This window comes from Sinohyriopsis cumingii, chromosome 1 (genome assembly GCF_028554795.1).
Source record: "Sinohyriopsis cumingii isolate HCF-2022 chromosome 1, ASM2855479v2, whole genome shotgun sequence".
Lineage (NCBI taxonomy): Eukaryota > Metazoa > Mollusca > Bivalvia > Unionida > Unionidae > Sinohyriopsis > Sinohyriopsis cumingii.
Genome location: NC_142961.1, coordinates 131,872,028 through 131,887,349, shown reverse-complemented (window position 1 = coordinate 131,887,349; position 15,322 = coordinate 131,872,028). Strand labels below are relative to the sequence as shown.

The 15,322-nt window shown below is 34.8% G+C and overlaps 1 protein-coding gene across 5 annotated transcripts in view; it reads left to right on the top strand.

The window, feature by feature from the left end:
• LOC149807875 (kelch-like ECH-associated protein 1B) overlaps positions 1-15,322 on the top strand; it is an 88,603-nt gene that overhangs the window by 49,051 nt on the left and 24,230 nt on the right. For 4 of the 5 annotated variants that reach the window (XM_089971461.1, XM_089971469.1, XM_089971475.1 and 1 more), the window contains exon 2: positions 6,483-6,685. The gene's annotated coding sequence lies outside the window, so the exon portion shown is untranslated. Of the gene's footprint in view, positions 1-6,482; positions 6,686-6,772; positions 6,975-15,322 lie in introns of those variants that run through there. The other variant, XM_089971482.1, reaches the window with a different exon arrangement.

Here is a 15,322-nt window from a genome sequence, read left to right as displayed (position 1 = left end):
ATACCTTAAGTACTGAAACACTGAGCTCCCATAGGCGGGAATCACAATGATATCCAGATTATTACCACAGAAATGGGGCCCTGAGTGGCCGAGTGGTCTAAAGTGCTCTCTGTTATGGATCACTGCCATCTCACCTCTGTCTGCATGGGTTCAAGTCTCGGATTTGGCTAATGTGGGTATGTGAGAAAGCTTGCCAGTAGCTTCTCGTGGGTTGGTGGTTCTTTCCGGGGGTTTTCCAGGTTCTTCCTCCACCATTAACACTGGCTGCCATATATAGCCTATCGTGTGCTGAAAAATGGTGTTAAACCCTACAACAATAACACCAACCACAGAAATATGTCCCCAGGAGAGTATGAAAAGATCCAGGAATATATTAAGGTCATCTTGCATGTGATTGGGTAAGTTTCTGATCCATTTGTTATCAAGCTTGGTGAATGGGATTAAATCATTAAAGTTTGGTGTAGTTTGTGGGGTTTGCCACCATTTAAGCACACAACATGTTGAAAATAGAAAGGCATCTATACAGCTAACAGATAAAGTATCCTGGTAGAGAAAGTTTTTCAGTATTGGACAATTGATGCTAATATTGGACAATTGATGTTAATATGATGCCAGATATTATAAAGAAACCTTGAAACAGCAATTTTCATAACATATGCAATCAACAGCATTAGAAGAAAATTACTTCAAAAATTATTGTACTGAATCATAGACCGCTTTGATAGCCTAGTGGTTAGAGCGTCCATCTCAGTTGCAGGTGGTCGCGGGTTCCAACCTCAGCCGACTTATACCAAAGACTTATAAAAAGGGTACTAGCAGCTGCCTCGCTTGATGCTCAGCATTGAGAGGTTTGTGTTAGGACTGGGCAGCTTAGTGTCAGGATAATTCGACTAGGTGGGACATCATGCTACATGTCTGTGGCATGATGCAACCGATGCAAGACATCAATATACAATGCCACACTGCAGACATCATAGCAGTATGAATGAAAAATTGTTAAAGCTATGTTACAAATCCAAATCACACACACACTGAACCATATTTGTTGGTTAAAGAGAAATCATTAAGCTGAGCAATCACAGGCACCTTTGGACCATTTTTCTTAACTTTATCAAAGCTATTTTTAGTTCACCTGGCCACAAGGCCAAGTGATCGTACAGTATTGCCCTGTGCCCATTGTGCGTTGCCCATCATGTTTCCTTCAGCAATTGCTTTTAAAAACTTTTCTCTTAAACCACTCACCAGTTTTTACTAAATTGTATACAAAGTATTTTAGGTTGAAGGGATTTCAGTTCATATAAATGATTTCAATTTGAAATTAATGCATGGTCACCATTACTAAAAATAGAAAATTCTTTAAATGACTTCTCTAAACTGCTTGACAGAATTTTACCAACTTTGTATTTAAGAAGATTTAGTATTCAACAAAAACATTATAATGATTTGCCATCAGATATGGATGAAGATAATAATATAAAGATGCCTTGAAACAGTTGCTTCTAAACATATATGAAGTTAACAGCAGAGAAAGAATTTCAACAAAAAGCATCTTGTGTAAATTTCTTGACCAAATGTTTCTCAGGGTTCCAGCATCCTCCTGTTTTTTTTAAGGAAGTCCTCGAATCCAACTGAAATTTGAAGTCAATGAAAATATCCTGGAAACCTCCTTTTGTCATAAAATGTAATGGAATTTGGTATTAAAAAGCTAAACTAAAAACTTTCCACAGCATCTTTGCATCGAACCATTTTGCAACATTCTGCACATTATATTGGTAGCCATGGTTGAGTCTGATAACTAAGAGATTTTGCACATATGCTTTCAACCGCAGTATTGTGTCTTTAATCAAAGTATCAGACTTTAAAAATGACTTATGAAGTTTATTGTTCTCCTTAATGTCTCCTGGCAATCTCCTGGAAAATAAAAATCACTTGGTGCAGGAACTCTCATTCTTGCATATAACTGTTAGATATGAGCTAATTGAACAGTCTCAGGCCCGCTTCAGCCTATGGATTTTATATGTCCACCATAAAGAAAAGTCTATAATGTTGCGATATATGTCAGTTCATCTGTTTGTTTGCTCTTTAGCTTCTGAACAATGATCATTAACTCGAGTTTTCCACCATGTGCCATTACTTTATGTATGGTTTGCACTTTGGGTAAGGAAAATGCTATCAGTTTTGGGGACAAGACATTAAAAGTCCAGTCCACTTTGACTGAAAGAACAAAAACGATTTCTACACTATTGATTTGGGGGTGGGTTACTATGACAGAATATAAAAAAATAGTTTCAGCAAAATAATGTTAGTTCTATGTCACAGAAAACTTTATGGATGGTTGGCACTTGGTGTAAGGAAGTAGCCAAATGATTTGAGGATCAAAAGGTCAAAATCATAACAATCAATAATGAAAGAAGTAAAATTGTTGCTACACAAGGACATTCTACATCACATATTTGGACCAAACTTTGTTGATGGCTTGCTTTTTGGGTGTGAAAGAAACCTGATGATATTAGGGTCAGAAGGTCAAAGGTCAAAGTCAAAGTTACTGGAGCTGAAAATGAATTTTTGTTTCAGCAATGAATAATTTATTTTTGAAGGTGTTTTTTAAGGCAGATAAGTTCAGATAAGAGAAAAGACTGACTCAAAGAAAAAAAGTTTTACGTAATGGCTGTAGTTTTAGACCATTTACTTTGAATCAAAGTTTAGTAGAGGGCATGCCCTTAAGGTATGGAAGAGGGCTTTTGATTTTGTTGTTAAAAGGTCAAAGGTTTTGTAAGAGTTACTTTTATCTTAATTAAGTTCCTTGACCAAACTTTTCAGATTAGCTTGCACTAAGGGAAGTAAATAAAACTTGATTTGCGTATTTTGAGATCGAAGGTCACAGTCATGGTGTGTTTGGTAAGGAAATAACAGTTCCTGCACAGTAGGTTTAATTCAGGACTTTGACCAAAGGAAGGGATCATTGAGACTTATTGGTTAATAACCATGCCTTACTAATGCATTTAGAGACAAAAAAAATTCTAAATAAAAATGTTGGTAATTGTATTAAGGGGCAACATCTCATTTGCAAAAGTAAGCATTGGAGCCATTAGAATTTCTGTTTAGTTGTTGTTGCTGTTGGGTTTAATGCCATTTTTCAGCACAAGATAGGCTATACATGGTGGCCAGTATAACTGGTAGAGGAAGAACTGTGGAAAACCCAGTGAAGAACCACTGCCCCATGAGAAGCTACTGGCAAGCATATTGGCATCATTGTTGTTAGTTACAATATCCAGTCAGATTATGTTATGTATTATTTATCAGTAAGAAAGTATTTCTACTTCTGACCCAGACGTTATATGGTATAAAAGACAATGCATTCATTGAACCATTATTGAACCCTTATCTTATTTGAAAATTCGGATCTTTGAGCAGTGAGATGCCCAGTTTGTTACTTGGTATCATTACCTTTATCACAACCCATGTACTAGATAGAAATTGGTTTTATAGGGTTATGATCAAGTACATCCTGTTTGTGAATGCCACATTACATTTTGGGTACCAATGACTGTGTATTTTACTTCCCACATCCTGTCAATCAGTGCCCTATGATACCAATATCATGTCTGTGTAATACCAATATCAAGTCTTTGTAATACCAATACCAAGCCTGTGTAATACCAATAACCAAGTCTGTGTAGTACCAAGTCTGTGTAATAGCAATACCAAGTCTGTAATACCAATACCAAGTCTGTGTAATACCAATATCAAGTCTGTGTAATACCAATACCAAGTCTGTGTAATACCAATATGAAGTCTGCGTAATATCAATACCAAGTCTGTGTAATACCAATACTAAGTCTGTGTAATACCAATACCAAGTCTGTGTAATACCAATACCAAGTCTGTGTAATACCAATACTAAGTCTGTGTAATACCAATGCCAAGACTGTGTAATACCAGTACCATTGTCCAACCACTGATGGTTTTGTTTGAGCTTAATTTCTCAGACAATCATAGTTATGGAAAGTTTTTTTCTTTTACATAAGGTAGGTAGTTTTTATTCTGATCTTCTAGTTCATGCAAGTTTTACACTGGGATATCTCTTTCCTCAGCACACATTTTTGTTTATGCAAATTTTACTCTGGGACATCTGTCTTTTCTCAACATTCAGTTTTGTTTATGCAAGTTATACACTAGGATATCTTTCTTCTATCTTCACACAGTTTTAGTTTTACATGTGGGTATCTCTCCTTCTCTACACACAATTTTGTTTATGCAGATTTTACATGGGGATACCTGCCTTCTCTCTACTCACAATTTTGTATATGCAGGTTTTACATTGGGATATCTCTCTTCTCTACACACAATTTTGTTTTGCATGTTTTACATGGGGATATCTCTCTCCTCTTTACACATAGTGTTATGTATGCAGGTTTAAAATTGGGATATTTCTCACTTTCTCTTTACACACATTTTTAATTATGCAGGTTTTACATTGGAATATCTTTTCTCTACAAACATTTTTTAAAATTCTTTTTTACACTGGGATATCTCTCTCCTTTTCTCAATACACATTTTTATTTACTGGTTCAGCATTGCTCAAGAATTTTAACTGCTGCCTTTCTTGAGTTAAACAATTGAATAAATGTACAGTAGATAATCCAAAAGTGCTACAGGCCACCTCCAAACCCCCAGTTTTGTTTGAGTTCTAAATTGTTTTTTGTTTTGTTGTTGTTATTTTCTTTTAAGTTATGATCAAACAGAACAGCTGTTACTCTAGGACTGAACAAGTCATGCAAACAATGGCCAGATATTTTGTTTATTGTATGAAAATGAAAATTTAAAGTGGGAATTTGCTTCTTTATTTAAAGAAATGTGAATTACTAAATATAGGGGAAATTTGTTCAAGTGTGTGGACTTGCAAATGTTACATTTACTATTTGTGCATTTTTTGGTTAGCTTTTGGTTGTGATGCTTTAGAAATTAGTGGGAATTCCACAAGCATGCATCCATGATTAATGTTTGAGTTATGGATCTTTTACAGAATTAAGAATGCCCGTTTCATGAAAGCTAGAAAGTTTCCACAGGTTTATGATTGAAATGCTTTACTATTTAAATTTACTGCATTTTTGGACTTTCAGCTTGGGCTTCATGCTCAAAAAACTTTTTAAGAGTATAGAACCTGTTTTAATGAAATAATAATTTTCTTTATGCAGGAGTTGTAACCCAAAGTTTCCCCATTTTATGTTCCCACTTTAGGGTGGAGATTTTGTTCCTGGTGTATTATAGAACACTGTTGAAGGTAACATGAACAGGCTTTTAATTCTCCATGAACTATAGGAAAGGAAAGAAAAAAAATGCTGCATCATGAAATGAAATTGGTAAAGGTCAGCAGACCTGAAACAAGCCTATCTGTGTTTGTTTTGCATGATCTGTGAGATATCTGTGTAACTAGTATGTTTACCTATATGTTAAGCAAGCCCATATTCAGTTGGTGGCGGGAGTGGGATGCTATAAATTGTCAAGTCATTTCACACATACCTTTTCACTGCCAAGTTTCTGGTGTTCATTTTATTTTTGGATTGCAAAGAAATAAAAAATACACCGTTTAATTCATTAAATGAACTTTTATTAATGCTTTCTTAGTCAATTCAGAGTTTTGTGACGTAAAATGTTGATGAGTTTTGTTGGCTGTTTGCTTGGTTAGCAGCACTTTTAGCATAGCCAAAGCATTGGTTGCTACGTGTTTCTCAGGGACACAATGAGGTTGCTTACCTGGGCTGGCCTGCGTGGTTATCCAATCTGCAGTCCTTGAAAAAGAAGTTCTTTGAAACTGTACCAACTTAGATACCACAGGTCAAGTTTGTGGATTAATTCTATGTTTGGGCTGACTAGATGTGATAATTTGCAGTCATAATGTAGATTTTAATCCCATGTTTTTTTGTCAAGTTTAAAAAAAATAAATATTGATTTACAAATGATTGTAGCTATAGTAACCAGTATTCAAATGACATGTTCAGATTTTAAAACTGTAATCCCAAACAGGAAATAATACATGGCCAATTTTTTTTAAAAAAGAAAATGAAAGCAAAACTCTGATTAACAAAAAATTTAATGTATCAAAGTTCTTTAGACCCTGTCTGTTGCAAAATTTGTTCAGCCCCTTTGTCTATTTTAAACTTTTAAGCACAGTTCAGTTGGAGCTCAAGATGTTATAAAAGCATAGCTAAACCTTCAGTTTAATCAAGGAGGATGAGTCTGTCCTGAGCAAAGAGTCGACAACAGTTATTTTTTGCTGTGGGTGTTTCAAACAATAAAATACTTTAGGCAGGAATGCTGTAAAGATTATATTGGCACTAAATTTACTATGCTACAGTTTTGGTACCTTTCACTGTTAATCATCATGCCTAACTCAGTTTACTTTTTAATTTGTTCTTATTTTCAGTATCTTCCTGATAGGTCATACATGTTGTAACATAAGTATATATTTTCCCCTTTAGATCCAGTCAGACAGTAGAACTCATAGGTACTGGAAACAAGTGGTGGAGCAGACGACAGGGTAAAACTATTGGTGTGCCGTGAGACCTGTAGCAGACAGCATATTTCTTAGTAGACATATCCCAAGGCTTTACCACAACCTGATAACATTATTGACACTTCTGCTGGCAGATTGTGTTGAGGGCCGAAAATGGAGCGCCCGAAGGTAGGTTAATGTAATTCAGAGTACAGCGGTATAATATTTGCTGTGTCATTGTAGGTGGTATTCACCAAGTATGAATGACTGCAAGTCGAATAATGCAGAGAGAAAAGTGTGAACGTGATTTGAGTTGTGGGAATTATTTCAACGACTCCTAAGAACAGATAGGGCCACCAGACAGCACTTGTATGGGCCATGAGTTAGCTTTTTTTTAAACTTTAAAAGACTTCATCTTTGCCAACACTAGTGGAGCATGAAGGATGAAGGAACTCGTTATTTTCAAAAGATTTTTGAAGTAAGTAAGATTGAGTGTTTGGTATCTTTAATTATAAACGTGTTAACTAGCAGCTGGATGCAGGTAAAATTACTAGAGGAGTTGCCGAAACTGATTTCTTGATTTCTCTTGAAAAGTTTATGGTTTATATCGCTTTTAAGTTATTGTGTGTTTTGTCACTGTGAAAACAAAAAGTAGTATAGGTAGACAGTATTTGGTTTAAGCGGACCTTTATAAATCATGGATATGTTTGCTTCACAGTGAATTGATTGTAATCGCAGCAACACATAATAAGGACTGCATGTGTACCAATGGATGACTTGATATTAACAGCAGAAATTCGGATGACTTGGTGATATAAATGGAACTGAGATTGTCCTTGTGCTTCTGACATTTTTTATTTAATATGCAGGGAATTGAGAATCAGCTTAAATACTGATTACATCATATGTTTGATTAAGGTAAGATATAATTTTAGTCCCAGGAAGGGCAGTAATTACAGTAATATATATTGGAAGGTCAGTAATTACAGTAATATATATTGGAAGGTCAGTAATTACAGTAATATAAATTGGAACATTATCACAATCTTATTTAAAAAGTAATTTTTTTCATTTGATCTCGCTGAAGTTTGAAATGGAACATGCTGGATCGGTGCTATGTCAGCATTCTGTTAATGGATCTCTCTTAACATGAATTTAGGAAAACTTTATCACTGGATTGGTACTAGGACAGCATGCTGTTAATGGATTTCTTATTTGACTCTTTAGGAAAGTTTCATCAGAGTTTAGACCCACTTATAATGAAGAGGGTTTCCAAATGTTATGTTTTCCACTTACAATGAAGAGGGTTTCCAAATGTTATGTTTTAGATATACATGAACTTTTCTTTCGGGGCATAGCTAATGGCTCTAATTATTGTTAATGTATTTGAAGGTTCTCAGATGTAACAGTGGCTAGCGAGGATAAACATGGGAGTAATAATTCTCATCCTGCCTTAATTTTTAAGTTTGACATGTATTTTTTGTACGTGCACTGCCAACATCAAAATGTATAATGTTAAAGTTGGTTCATTCACCTCTTATCACAGTTTTGTTTCATGCAGTTATCTTTCAGGAAAGATGAAACACTAAGGGATGATAATTTTATTTACTGTCATTGTTTCCATCATTTTGGGGAAAACAAATCAGTTTTTTAATTGTTTCTATTACATTTCTTTTCATGACTGAATCATAGCAATGCCATTCAATATCCAAGTGATGCTCTTGATACAAGTGATACAATTGATACAAGTGCTACTATTGATACAAGCAATACTATTGATACTAGTGATACAGTTGATACAAGTGCTACTATTTATACAAGCAATACTATTGATACTAGTGATACAGTTGATACAAGTGCTACTATTGATACAAGTGATACAATTGATACAAGTGTTACTATTGATACAAGTGATACAGTTGATACAAGTGCTACTATTGATACAAGTGATACTATTGATACAAGTGCATGCAGCTCTACAGTCAGAATAGCAGTAATTTAACAGTATCTAATCTTGAGGTCTAAATACCCAGCCAATTACTGTAATTGAATAGATTCATTACTTAATGTTATAGACTTAACAGTTAATTGGAAAAAGAAGTAAAAATTTCTTTTTGGATTTGTCTTGTCTAAATTAAAATGAGTAAGATTTTATGACAGGATGTTTTTATTATAAGTTTTACTTTTAAAATTCCTTGCATACATGATCCGCATTACTTTTTATGTGAATGAAAGCATTTGCTGAAAAACAAGTAACGGACCCATTTGACAAGCTATAAGGACTACCAAAGTTCTTCAGGTATGTGAGAAAGCTTGCCAGTAGCTTCTCGTGGGTTGGTGGTTCTTTCCGGGGTTTTCCCGGGTTCTTCCTCCACCATTAATATTGGCCGCCATGTATAGCCTATCATGTGCTGAAAAATGGCATTAAACCCAACAACAACAACAACCAGTAGGGTGTGGATTCAATTCTCACTAGTGGATTAGCCCTGAGTAGCTAGGATGTTGTGTTTTGAGCAAGATGCTTTAATCTGTTTGCCATTGGACAGTCCAACTTTAAACGTCTTGCTGTACCATAACATAGCAGCCAAAACCAAACTATCATTATGGGTTTGTTGTTATATGAGAGATCTGTCTGTTGTAGTATTGCACCAAGGATTCTGGGGCCAGAAGACATTGTGTCCATCTTTTATTGGATTTTTTTGGAGCACACCCAAAATGTCAAACTGATGAAGAAGTATACTAAATCGATAGTGGATGTACTTAGTGCACTAGTAGTGATCAAGAATGGGAAAATCTTGTGTTTGACAATTTCGCCTCCTTAAAATTTGACTCTTTTGATTGGCCAAAATGAGTTTTTAAAATGAAAATTAACTGCCATCATAGGGTTCAAGTTTTGACTGTACCAAATTTGGTCATTGCTTGAGCCAGCAATGAGTAAGTGGAATTTTCAGTTTTGTTCCTGGTGAGAAGCGAGTTCAGGGGTACATAGGAAATTCTGCAATTCCATACTCATGGTGTAACACCATGATATAATTACTCATGTATAAAGCACACCTAAATGCAAACACTGTAGACCTTGTTCCGCCATTGCATATTTGGACTGGTAGATTTAGGAATGTTTGTATTAGATCATCAACAGAATGAGCTGGATAGGCTGTGATCTGCCATCTTGCATCGGACTCGCAGATCTTGGTCTAGTATTATTTTCTTTATCAATAGAATGAGCAGGATAGGTCATGATCTTCCATCTTGCATTGGACTGGCAAAGCCTGGTCTAGTGTTATTTCCATCATCAATAGAATGAGCTGGATAGGCTGTGATCTGCCATCTAACATCTAACTAACAGATCTTGGTCTAGTGTTATTTCCATCATCAACAGAATGAGCTGGATAGGCAGTCATCTGCCATCTTGTATTGGACTGGATGATCTTGGTCTACTGTTATTTCCATCATCAATAGAATGAGCTGGATAGGCTGTGATCTGCCATCTTGTATTGGACTCAAAGATCTTGGTCTAGTGTTATTTCCATCATCAATAGAATGAGCAGGCATGATAGGTCATGATCTGCCATCTTTTATTGGACTGGTTGATCTTGGTCTAGTGTTCATTTCCATCATAAATAGAATGAGCAGGCAACATAGGTCATGATCTGCCATCATACATTAGACTAGCAGATCTTTGTCTGAATTTTTCACTTTAATCATCAAAAGAATGAGCAGGATAGGCCCTGATCTGTTATGTATTGGACTCACAGATCTTGATATATACTGTTTGCTTCAAATCATCAGAATTCATTGACCCAGATCTGCTATTCATGTTGGACTGGCAAATCTTGGTCCGTGATATTTACTTCAAACCTAAAGTAGAACAAACAACATAGACCCTTATGTGCTGGTGCTGTTTGCCATGGCAGGTGTAGGTCTGCATTGTTTGCAGTTGAGTTTGTACAGTATGATATTCAAGATAAAAGTTTATTCCCGGTCATGATGTCACACACTTACATGCTATCTGGTCTAGAGTTAAATGCAGGTAGCCATTTTATTATTTGCACAGTGCCATTGATTTATATCAGCAGCAAAGTAAAATGCACTTACTCATTACAAGGTCAAGGTCAGGTTGGAATATTTAGGTTGTTGTTTGCTTAATGTCTTATCTCTCACGTTCACATGTAGTAAATTAGTTTTGCTCTTGTTTACCTTCCTAAGTTTCATTTTTTATCCTAACCATCCATGCTTTGAAATGATTGTCTTTTAAAAGTTTTTTTAGCATGATTTTTTTCATTCTAATAATTGACTTTGGAATTAAAATTTCCATATGTTAAAGATTGCTTTAAATGTTTAAGATCTCTTCCACATGATGTAAATTATTCATTTTCCTGGAGTTTTTTTATAATTTTTAATTTAAATCAGGTTTGCCAGTATGAAGTGGACAGGTAGAGAAACGAAAGTGTGTTGACAGCTTTCATAAATGTGCAGATAGACATTGGGTCAAAACTTTTAGATGTATAGATTGAGACACCGCTAGAAGGAATTGTACAAAAGGCCAGTGGCATCACTAGGGTTGGTGTCACCCAGTGTGGTAACTCATGGTGTCACCTCCATGGACCTCCTTCCAGCACAAAAATTCAAAATTGTTATAGACAGTCATGTGCAGTACTTGTGGTGTTACCCCCATGTACCTCCTTCCTGCACAAAAAGTTTTTTTTTTTTTTTTTTTTTTTAGAACGTCATTTTGGTGTTACCCCCTCTGATGGTGTCACCTGGTGCGGTCCGCACTCCCTTGTGATGCCACTACAAAAGGCAGAATATTGGCATTGCATACTGTAGCCTTGTTAGAAGACTTGGAAGTAAGCTAGTGTGTTATTTTTTCAGCCTAATAATAGTATTTCAAACCACTTGCTTGTAATCTGTATCAAAAGAACTAGTGTTTCTTAGAAAAATAGTGCATTTTCAAATTGTGAGAATAAAGTATAAGTGTTGTATCGCTCACTTTCACCCCGAGCTTGCAAGTTTATATAAATACACGATTATAAGTCAAGTCCAACTGTAAACAACATAAACTATGGTCTGCCATTTCCATTTTCAAAATATCAAAAACTTGAGATTTTTTACCTATGCAAAGAATGTATCCTCAACAAAACCGGGTTGGTTTGGTTTGGTGTTTTGCAGCACAAAATCAGTAGGTTATTTAGTGCTGAAGCATTTGGAGTAAAGCACCTTGCCCAAGGTTGCACCATGGTAGTCAACTTGGGCTGCTCCACAGGTGACCTACGCCCTTTTAATTATGAATTTGGCACAGTAATCACCAAGCCACTGAGGCCCTAATCTCAGTCACCTTTTACAATATTTGGGAGGACACATAAGACTGTTCTACATCTCCAAGTGTGCAGAGATGTATATTGCACAGTTAAGTCCCATGACAGTTGCATCATAGAAATTCCTTCTGTGGAGAAGCAGGCCATGTAAAGACCAATTTCCCAGAAAATAACTCACTTTAAACATTGTCAGAAATGAGGAAAAAATGAAGCTGCCACAAAATTTTGCAGCCATTCGTGTACCATATATACTTGCTTATATGTCGAGTCCAACTGCAAACTGCACATCAGTTCTGGGTTTGTGCAGTTTATTAGGAGTAATCAGTAGAACAAACAACATAGACCAGATCTGCAGGTGCATTATGCTATGGCAGATCAGGATCTTTGTTGCTTTGCAGTTTGACTTGACTTATAAGTAAGTATAGGCAGTACATATTTGACCAAAACTCAGTCTTGATTCCAACTAGCACAGGTGCCTTTCTGCACTAGAATCTTCCCATTGGGAATAGAACATGAAATCGTGTACATGTATTCTTCACACCACTGCAAATACTGATGGAGACATCGGAAGATGTAGCATGGTTGTCTCTGCAATATAAAAATATATTCAGTAGTCAGTCATATGAAACTATTTATTGCTGCTGTAGTTTGTTTTTGTCCATCCGTCTGTTTGTATGTCTGTCTGTCACAGTTTCTATTGGACACCATAACTTCTATATGATTTGAGAGAAATGAGTAACAATTGATATAGTTAGGTGTGATCACTAGTGTGTTGGAGACCAAGTTTTGAGTCCTGTCTTGAAAGTCCACGTCAGACGTAATATTTTTTCAATTTTGAATTGAGTCCTTTAATGTATCACATCTGTACATCGCTATGAGAATATGCGTCAGATATGAGTATCACATTTGGGTTGTGTCGTCAAGTATCGACACACCAGGTGGAGGGCATAAATTCACACAATATTTTGCTTTACTTTGTACTCATTTCTCCACGAAACACCACGAAATGCAGAAGTTGTAAAGTTGGTTTGCACCAATTTTATTCAGTGTTCTTATGTTTAGGACCTCAAAACACTGCATCTTTCAGAACAAAGCAAAAAATGATTTCTGGATGTAGAGGTCTGCACTCCAGCTTACATGGTTGCAGTATAAACAGTACCAATAGATTTTTCCATCAGTACTCGAGTGCTCTTGAATATAACTTGCCTTGAATTCATAAGATTATGTTAAACTATTTTTTTTATGAGAATGGAATGAAAAGTTGCTAATCAATAGGAAAAAATAAAGCATGCTTGTTAGAGGGAAAATTACTTTGATATATATAAAAGTCTAAATTTAGGTCACCACATTACCATAATAGTTATTTGCATATCTTGAATTTCATGGTTTTAAAATGTATTCTTTTTTGAAACCTAATGCCATAGATCCAAGGTCATGGTAACTTTCACAGTGTAAATAGATTACAACACTAGGGTCCTTTAAGATTATATTTGGACAGTGACATCACTGGAATGGCATTTTGAATTGTCCAGGGTGACTTCATTCAGATTACATTTCAAAGATCTTGTGTTACCAGCATTGATTAAATTACACACTTTTTAGACTAGACAGCTCTTGGTAAATTTGCAGTGATGCATAACCATTCTGATATTTTATATAAATACATTTAAATACTCTGCATTTTTGGTCCCTATTATTTTACCATATTATGTTTAAAAAATTACTATAAGATCCAAATATTTTACAAGTGAAGTATATGCATTTTTTTTTAGTCTTTTGAAAGCGGAATGAAAAAGAACATTTCATGATCATCAGATTGGATATTTTCATGAGTGTTTTCAAGTTCGAAAAATAAAATACATGGTATAAAATTAAAAAAAAGCATATTTAAGGAAAGAGAACATATTAATGCAGAGAACATTGGAAGTTTAAAAATCTGTTGAGGACCTTTAAATACATTTCAGCTTTAAAATGTTCAAGGGAGGTAACTTTGTGCAAATGAATTAATACTCGTGAGTTCTGATTCCACACAAAATATTAAATATTTTATTAAAGATTTAAATCTTCAATAGCTCCGATCAATATAAGCAGATTTTCATGTAAAAAATATGTCTGAAATAGTACACATTTGTATTATTATTGGAATATTTCAGCAATAAATAAAATAAGAATTTAAAGTATTTAACAACAGTTTTCAATCTAAATATGATACTTTCCATATACATCTCACCATGTCAAGTATTTAATTGTACGCAAACTAAATTTACTGATTTTTTTGTCTTTTAAATCTTAATAATGTTTATAAATATTTGGATAAATATTTACATTGAGTACTTGCATAAAAATTTAATTGCCTTTCTTTTACTTACTCATAGAATATTAAAAACATGTATTTCAAATTTATTTTTTTATGTGACATTATCAAAATCAAATGGTCATTACTTTTCGTTAATGATCTTTTAAAATTTAAAATCCTTATAACTTTTAAACAGTTTGCCCAGTTTTAATTCAACTTTCTTGCTATTCTTGTGAATTGTACATTCTATCTATATATCAGACCACTCGGGTGGCCTAGTGGCTAGAGCGTCTGCCTTGGAAGCAGGAGGTTGTTGGTTCAAACCCCAGCCGAGTCATACCAAAGACTTACAAACAAAATTCCCGAATCTTGGAAGAGCATTGTAAAAACTGAGATCCAGATTTGTTGAAAGAAAAAGTTCAGATTAGGGCAGGTTGTGCTAAATAAACACTCACTTGATCTACCATTGACCTTGAATGTTATAAGGTCATTTATTACGAATAAGTTGTTCACTTATATTGAAATACTCTGCCTTTTTTTATATCTTCTACACTTTGTTGCATATGGTTATTGACCTGACAGGACAATACTTACTGAAACAATCCTGGTGTCAATTTCTCAACATTGGGCCAAGGTATGTAAATGATACTGTTTTGAGAAGTCAGTTTTCATTGTGGGTGGTTGTCTAGGCTTGTTTACGATTGTTTTTGATTTACAGTAGACATTCAGTATTGTTTTAGATATACAGTAGACATTCAATATTGTTTTAGATTTACAGTAGACATTCAGTATTGTTTTAGATATACAGTAGACATTCAGTATTAATGTTCGCTGTAAGAGCATATTTTTTGCATACTATATTTGGTTTCATCTCTCAGTGAAATCATTCTCATTAATTCTTCACTGAATATCAGCAGAGGATTTTTGTTATTTCTTGATAGTGTTAAATTAAAAAATATGTGAATTATACTTAAGTTCTTACAACCATGTCATTTCTTGGAATCCAGTATATTATCATTCTTCTGAAGTGCCTAATTTATAATTCTGTTTTTTTCTCCATATTACTTAAGTTTATTTAATTTCTACAATGCTTGGTGGATTCACTTTAAATATAAGCCCAGAGTTTAGGTTCTTGGAAACGGAAGCATTTCTTTTATGCTGTAGATAGTTATTCTGTTGTGTTTTTTTTTTTTTACCTCTCCATATCTGTTCTTG